The following is an 8,717-nucleotide window of genomic DNA, read 5'->3' as shown; positions in this document are numbered from 1 at the left end:
ACTGTGCAGTCGAGTCAACTTGTTGAACCAACCTATTCCCCCGCTCGCCTGTGGGGGCACTACACCTAGAACTACTGAAAGAAATGACACAAAAACCTCTGAAGACACTTCTTCTTTTGTAAATAAAAACAAAAATGAAGTGGCATCAAGTTTTAGCAGTTTTAGGAGTTATATTTTGTCATTTTCCAAAAATGGACTTAGCATGAGCAGAAGATGAGACAGAAGACCATGGAGAATATTGTTTTTCCACACAAGGCAGCTGACAGCTCCATATAAGGTCAGATAAATGTGTGTTTGTTTGCCCTGCGGAGCGGGTCCTGGTCTGTTTACATTCACACTACACTCAAACCATGCTGGAGTTCTCTTCTACCGGACCGAGACCTAGGTTTTAGCCCGGGCCAGAGTTCGCCTTTTTGTTCCGTAACAGAGTTCCATGGCGCGTTCACACTTCCCTAAACGAACTGGACTTTCTAGGAAAACAAGATAGAGTTCGATTAAAGCAGACTAAACAGGGCTGATGTGAATGCACCCTAAGTGTCTAAGACACATAGACCACTTTAAAGGAAAAATTGGGCCTCTGGGGACACCTTTTTTCTACTAGGTCCAGACTGACCGTCTTTGGATATGTTATTGTGGGGCTTTGCATGATTTGTATGCATTGGTCCGGTTCCAATCTGACCTTGTTTAAAGTGTTAAAGGAAGAGGTTTTTACTCCTGTTTTGTTCAAAATACAAGTACAGTGAACCCTCGTTTTTCACTGGGGTTATATTCCAAAAAGAACCCGTGATAGGCGAAATACGTGAAGTAGTAACCTATATTTTTTTTTACAATTATTATACAATGAAATACTCCATAATACATTCAAACCAAAGAACAAAACCTTTTTACAGGCCCACGCATTTGTTTAACAAATAAAAGTACTGTATAAATGTTTTTTTTTACAAATATCTACTGTATTGGAGAGACTGTTTAACCAATCAGAATGTAGAACACAATGCACAATACAAATCCGTGAAGCAGCGAGACAGTGAAAGGTGAACCACATTATAGCGAGGGTTCACTGTACCCAGAAAACCTAGGGTAAAAGTGTAGAGACACAAAACTTTCTGTGCTAGGTTGTGGCCTCAAGCCAATGACACTCTGTGAGTTTCATGTCCCTATGGCTCTGTTTAGGGGGGGAACTCTGACCCCATAAAAAAAGACAATTACCCATAATTCATAGCGTGAATGGAAGAGGGACAAAAAGCACACAGAACCCAGTCAGGGCATCATACTGATCGGGATCTGTGAGTTTGGTTCTCCAACGACCTTGTTCACCAGATGCCACAGCCACTAACTGTGAAAACTTTCTAAAATTCTTCCATGATAGTGGCCTCAGTCAGACAGGTCACTAGTGCTGTTGCTCCTGACTCCTCTGTTGCCTCTGTAGCTCCAGTCGTGTTTGAACACTTTCAACCAGTGTCCCTTGCCACTCTCACTGATGTTGTTCAATACATGAAGCTCACTAATTGCCCACTGGACGTTCTTCCCTCCAAGTTCTTGAAAGAGGTTTTTAATTCTGTGGGTTTCTGTATTTTAACATTTTTAAACTCCTGCCTTTGTCTAGGAATTGTCCCTGCTGCATTTAAACATGCTGTGGTTAGGCCCTTCCTAAAAAACCTCACCTAGACCCATCACTTTTATCAAATTTTAGACATATTTCGCATTTGCCTTTTTTAGCTAAAGTCTTAGAAAAAGTTGTTTTTATGCAGTTACAACCTGTTTTAGAAAACCATGGTATCTATGAAACATTTCAGTCTGGATTTAGAACCCGTCATTCTACTGAATCAGCCCTGTTAAAAGTCCATAATGACATTTCCATGTCCATGGATGTCAAGTGTCCCGTTGCTCTGGTGCTGCTGGACCTTACAGCTGCGTTTGATACAGTGGACCACGCTGTCCTGTTGTCTCGTCTCCAACATTATGTTGGAATTTCTGGTACAGCTCTCAAGTGGTTCACTGCTTATTTGACCAACAGAACGTTCTCTGTCATGCTGAATAATCTGTCTTCCTCCACTGCCCCTCTCTCTTGTGGTGTGCCACAGGGTTCTATTCTTGGTCCTGTCCTCTTCACATTGTACATGCTGCCCCTTGGATCAGTGATAGCCAAACATAATTTTTCTTTTCACTGCTATGCTGATGATGTACAAATTTATTTACCAATGAAACCTAAAAACAGTAACCTTCTCACACCTTTCGTTGATTGTACTTCCAACATTAAACAGTGGCTTCATCTTAATTTTTTGTTTTTAAACGAAGGAAAGACAGAATGCATTTTCTTTGGTGATGATGCTCCCTGTAACTTTGGTGCTCTGACATCCAAGTTCAGATCCACAGTTAAAAACTTGGGAGTGACAATTGATAAAGACTTAAAAGTTTGACAAACAAATATCCTCTGTAGTCAAGGCCTGTTTTTATCAGTTACGTCTTTTATCCAAAGTTAAGCCTTTTTTAAATCGTTCTGACTTGGAAAAGGCCATCCATGCTTTTATAACTTCAAGGCTCGACTACTACAATTCCCTATATGCAGGAATCTCCCAATCCTCCATTAGACGCCTGCAATTGGTCCAAAATGCTGCAGCTCGACTTTTAACCAACACCTCCAGACGTGAGCACATCACCCCTGTTTTATTTTCTCTCCACTGGCTTCCAGTCAATTTTAGAATAAAATTTAAAATTTTGTTATTCACTTTTAAAGCTCTCAATGGTCTTGCCCACTATATTTGTCTAATCTTGTAGCTGTCCGTGAATATAGGAGAACACTGAGATCTTCTAATACATTTCTACTTTCTGTCCCAAAATCCAACTACAAACGATGGGGTGACCGGGCCTTTTTGGTTGTCGCACCCAGACTCTGGAACCAGCTACCTCAGGACTTGTGCACCATCACTGACATGGAGCATTTTAAATCTAATCTTAAAACCTTTTTATTCAGGCAGGCTTTTAATACCTAGTAGGTCTTTGACAATTTTGCTATGTTTTAATTGTAATTGTTTTTGTTTTTAACTGACTGATTTTTTATTCTTGTTTGTTTTTAACTTCTGTACTGTGCAGCACTTTGTGCACCTTTTGGCTGCTGGAAAGGGCTCTATAAATAAAGTTTGATTGATTGATTGATTGATTGATTGTTCAGGTGGGTAACGAGTACCCTCATTGTCCAGCGGACCACTACCCAGAATTCCTATCTGGAACATGCCAGGTCAAAAAATCCTTGTGGGCTTGATCAGGGCCTCAGGCTAGTGGGACTCTGTGATTTTGGCACTTCTACGACCTTGTTTAGTGACCTAACAAAACACCCATATTTGCCTTGTACATCATTACCCACAATTCCACACTGAAACAAGTTAGTGACACCAAACTTTAAAATCCAGTACTTTCTACCAGGCTGAACCTAAGCTGTGAATTTAGATCTTGTAGGTGGTTCCTAAAGTGTCAAAATGTCACATGAGCATTTTGGCGGGAAACTGCAAATTTGAACCAAAAAATATAATAAAAGAATGCAACTGCATCAAAAACTGTGGTTCGAGACTGAAAGCACTCAGAAAGTGTCAAGGATTGGCACGTTGTCTCACTGGAGCTTCTGGTTTGAGTTTTGAACTCAATGTTCCACATATAACACATTTCTAATGAACGCACTGTAACTTCTGACAGTAAGTAACCAGGACCACAAAACTTTCAGGGGATATAACTGGAGACATGCTGATTACACCTTGTGAGTTGAACCCTTTGGGAGGTTCCTAAGGGCTCAACAGGCCCTCCAAATGTCAAAAGGTCAGGACTTTTTAATTAATACAAGTGATGGATGGTCCATAATTCCTAGAAAATAGGAGCTAGAGACACAAAATTTTCTGGGTTAGAGAGCAGCTCTCAGCTGATGACACCCTGGAAATTTGAAACAGATTGCATTGTCCTAGGGCAAGCTGTAAGGCCCTAAAGTTCAAGGCCTGTCATGTGATTTTGGCTTTTGTGCTTCCTATAGGAGTAACTGAGGAAGATGAACCTGTACCATTGTAAAGATCTGGTTAATAGAAATCTATCAAGCCCGCTCTCATCTCTGCGAGCTTCCTAGAAGTCGTAGAGCAGCCCAGAGTGTGTGAATGGAGGCCTCACACACAACAGTGTAAATAGACATGGCCTCTGTGCATGATGTCGTGCATGTGCAGGCCTGAAACTCTCCAGGCTCCTTCATATGTTTATGTTTAATGTATCCTGTAAATTTTAGGATATTGGCTTATTCCTTAAGGAAGTTATAAAGCTTTGAATGTGAAGCTTGCTTTATTTTTCTGTAAGCACTTAGGGAAGAAGGATGTTTCTAGCATACGAGAACATTTTGGGTCACAGCTTCCCGTAACAATGTCCTAAAAAGATGATCTTGGTACCATTGTAAAGACCTGGTTAATAGAAATCCAACAAGCCTTCTCTCATCTCAGTGCATGCTTTCTACAACGCTTAAAATGCCGTCGAGTGTTCTAATCATGGGTTTCCTTAGCCTTAACATGGGACATTTAAGTGTCCCCCATGCATGCTGTAGTGAATGCACAGACATGAAACTGTGTAGGCCCCTTCATGTATTCAAGCTTAATATACTCTGTAGATTTGAAGCAGTTGAGTTATTCCAGAAGGAAGATATACCACTTTAAATTTTGTTGCTCTTACCGCATTTTTCAGACTACAAAGCGCACTGAATTATAAGGCGCAATATCAATAAACCGGTCTGTTTTCATATCTAAGGTGATAAGGCTCACTGTTGATTTTGAAAAAAAATAAAGGATTGTAAATGCTAGGTTTAAGACTACTAGGTTTAACACTTTCCTTTTTGATAAATCGTATAGTTAGGGTTGGTTTCTTATGCCGCTATAGGCTTAAACTCAGGGCTTAATTTGTAAATTGATTGATGCCAGAACAGCGGGTGGGCCGCAGTGTGTGTGTGGGGCTCATTTGGGGGGTGGGGGTCTGTGGGTTCTCTCACAGAAAATTCTGAATAACAGAGATACCATTTCCTGGATTCTGGTGTATTTCAACAGGTTGTTAAACATCAATATTTGCCTACAGTTGTAAACACTAGGTTAAATTACTGTTTTGGAGAGCAACAGCAGGTTGTGTGTGAATAGAGCAACTCTGATTCTGTCAGATGTCCTAACCCCCTCCCCTCACATCATGGTTCTGAGTTAAACTCTTCTCTGCTAAATCCAGTCCTGGTTGTTGCTCCTGCTCCATTCTCAAAGTGGCACCTTTTGAAGCACCTGAAGGCTTCTATTCTCGGTTGTTGGACAGTCCATCTATCCATCCATTTATTTTATCAAAGTAAATTAGACTGTCTTTGACATTTTGATCACTGTTTTTATTTTGACAAATAAGTGTCGTTGTTTTAAAACGTGATGTAATGTGAATAACATATCAAACAGTTCTCTTGTTGTATTTTTTATTTATTTTACAGTAAGCTTTTAAAAAAATTTTATGTCTGAAATATATGCAGGAGTTCAGACACATCAGTAGTTGTGCGGGTGCTGTATAGAGCTGTCTGGAGATGCTGCACATAACGTGCACTGTCTGCAGGGCGCGCCGCAGAATGTGTTGGTTGAAGACACTTAAATCCTTGTGGGACATGCTGCATGCTGCAAGGGGTGTTTTTCAGTGCACAACACTGCTGAGGAGGGACAATGAGAAGAAGAATAGAGGAGGATTCTGCGCAGCACCTCTGTGTATCTGTGCATAAATGTGACCATCCTGTCACTCCGTCCACACACCCCCTGCCTCCTCTCCTGCTCTCCTCCCAGCCTGGAGCTGAGTGAAATGGGTGGAGTGTCGGCTTCACCCAGCACCAGCCTGGGCAGGAGCGTGTGAGCGAGCCCGGTGTGCTGTGGCTGGAACATCCACTCCACAGACTGGATAACATCTTCTCTCGTATTTTTAATTAATAATCAAAATAAAAATTACTTTTAGGGGCAGAGATTTGAGTTGCCGGAGTCGATCAAACAGTTACTGGAACATAGCATATTGCAATAATGTGGAAAGTGTTTATAAAGCCTTACTGTAGATATATAAATACTAAAATAAACTACTACTTACTACAACGACTACTACTTGTTCTACTATCTCTACTTTGTGTTTTTTCACTTATTGTGTGTGTGAGAGAGTGTGTGGGGATCTGGGAATGGAACCTCCACAATATACAAGGCACTATTGTATATGAATAAAATGAATTGTATTGAAGTGAACTAGGCAGAAAAATCAAACTTTAGAATTGCATTTTTGGAGTCAGGCCGCACTTATACCCTGTGAGCTTGGTACAGATTGGTGCATTCTAAGGGGGATCAAAGGAGCCTTCAAATGTGCTGTGGGACTTTGTTGCTGGTGATAGGAAGTAGCTAAAGCTACAAAATTTGAACTGGGGTATGTTGGAAGCACATCTAACACATATCCAGTGTGAAATGTGATGGAAAAGCATGTGAAAATGTTGGAGTTATAATTGGTCCTTTTCAACATTGTACACAGAGAGTCCTTGGACTCTGGGTGGCAGCTGCAGAGTGTGATTTCCTGTCTGGAGTGACACAAATTTCCCTTTGTTGGATAGGAATAGGACCCTCATGGAGCCAAAGAGTGCCTCGAGATGTGTCCTGTGCTTATTTTTTCACAATATTGCACATCCAACTGGCTTTTGAGTGTGTTTTGAATAGCCACAAGCATTTTATTTGTTTTTTTGGTGTCCTTAGGGTCAAAAGTCATTAGGTAGCACCCTGGGTCTTGTATTATTACAAAAACCAGGGTATGACAAGAAATAACTTTGGACATGGAACACCCAGACACATCAACATTTAATGTGACATAGTTTGGTGGTAATGATGGAATCCCAGTGAATGTGAAGGTTCTAGGTGCTTGCTAAGGGCTTAAAGGGCCATCTGAATATTTTTGTGTGAATGCTTGTGTTATTCCTGTTTCTGCCAGGATCACTTACAAAATGTATCTGCTCACCTTCCAATGCTTGTACGGTAATGCACCATCTTATTTAAAAGAACTTCTCACCCCTCATTGTCCTTCACGCACTCTTTGCTCTTCCAACACGCATCTTCTTCTCACTCCCAGGTCTCGATCCTGCACAACAGGAGACCAGGCTTTCTCCTGCGCTGCCCCTCGGCTGTTGAACGCCCTGCCTTCATATCTGAGGGCTCCACAGACCGTGACATGTTTTAACAAGGGTCTTAAAACCTTCCTTTTTACCCAGTTTTTTAATTGATTGCACTGTACTTTTTTTTTTAAATTCACCCATAGTTCTTATTTGAGTATTTCATCAGCATTTTGTACATTTTAAGTTTTTTTTTATGTGTTCATTCTGAGGCGTTATCCTCCTGGTTGTTTTGCTCTCGGTTACTTTTATGGTTGCTTTTATCCTGCTGCTATCTGATGTTCACTCTTTGTGGCACTTTGAGATTCACTGTGAATGTAAAGTGCATTATAAATAAAAGTTATTATTATTATTATTTATTACAAAATCCACTGTATAAACAGTCATATTAATTAACATGAAACACCCAGACACACCAAAAAAATTACAATATAATTTATATTTGATTATATTTTGAATACATTGTATCTAGTGAAGACCTACCACATGGGCTGTCATGCAACTAGGAAGCTGAAATTCACCAAGCATCTTCATCTATAGGAGCTTAAAATACCTTGTAAATTTCAAGCATTTACCTTATTGTAGCGGGACGTTGTTAGTTTTTTTAATTTGAAGGTCAATTTTTATTTTTTTAGCTGCCTAAAATGTATTACATACACACCAAATTATAATCAAAATTCCAACAAGAAGAAAGGCTGATGATTTCCTGTATGTTTCACAAAGATTTGTTCAGTGGTTCAAGTGATAATTTTTAAAAGGTACAAAGATTTATTTGGCTTAAGCTGAACATTTAGGACTGACGTACACCAAACTTTTACCTGTTCTAGAAGCAAATGATTTGATGATTTCCTGAAACCCATGTTGCTCATTTGAACTGAGACTAATTGAGCCCCATAGGCAGAGTCCCATTCACCAGACACTTGCTGATGACCCCCTCTCCCAGGCCTGGCTCCAGAGTGGGATCCCAGTAATCCACATTCAACAATCTCCTTGATATTGTCTGTCCAAACAATTTTTTACCACAGTTGTTGATCATTTGAACAAATAAATTATTTGGATGTTTGCTAAGAAATAAATTAGCATTGGTAGCAATACAATGGCACAACTGGTAAGGCTGCTACCTCTCAGTGAGCAGGTTACCCTGGTTTAAATCCTCATCCAGGGGCCTTTCTGGGTGGAGTTTGCATGTTCTCTCCATGCATGTGTGGGTTTTATCTGGGTACTCTAGTTTCTTCCCACAGACTAAAAACATATATGTTATGCTAATTGGTAACTCTAAATTATTATCCCTAAGTGTTAGTGAGTGAGTGAATGGTTGTTTGTCTTGTTTGTCTCTATGTGGCCCTATGATAGGCTTGTGACCTGTCCAGGGTGTATCCCGCCTCTTGCACAGAGATTGCTGTACATAGGCACCAGCAACCCCACAACCCATAATGGAAGAAGCGAGTAAAAGATAATGGATGGATAAAATAAATTACCAGTGGTGTCCTGAAGTAGGTCAGCTGCTGTTAGACTGACTGACTGTGGGCTGTAGAGGAAGTCAGAGGCATTGATG

The sequence above is a fragment of the Nematolebias whitei genome, chromosome 18, assembly GCF_014905685.2.
Source record: "Nematolebias whitei isolate Nwh7 chromosome 18, NemWhi1, whole genome shotgun sequence".
Taxonomy (NCBI): domain Eukaryota; kingdom Metazoa; phylum Chordata; class Actinopteri; order Cyprinodontiformes; family Rivulidae; genus Nematolebias; species Nematolebias whitei.
The sequence above is the reverse complement of the archived record's forward strand: the minus strand, read 5'-3'. Positions refer to the sequence as shown.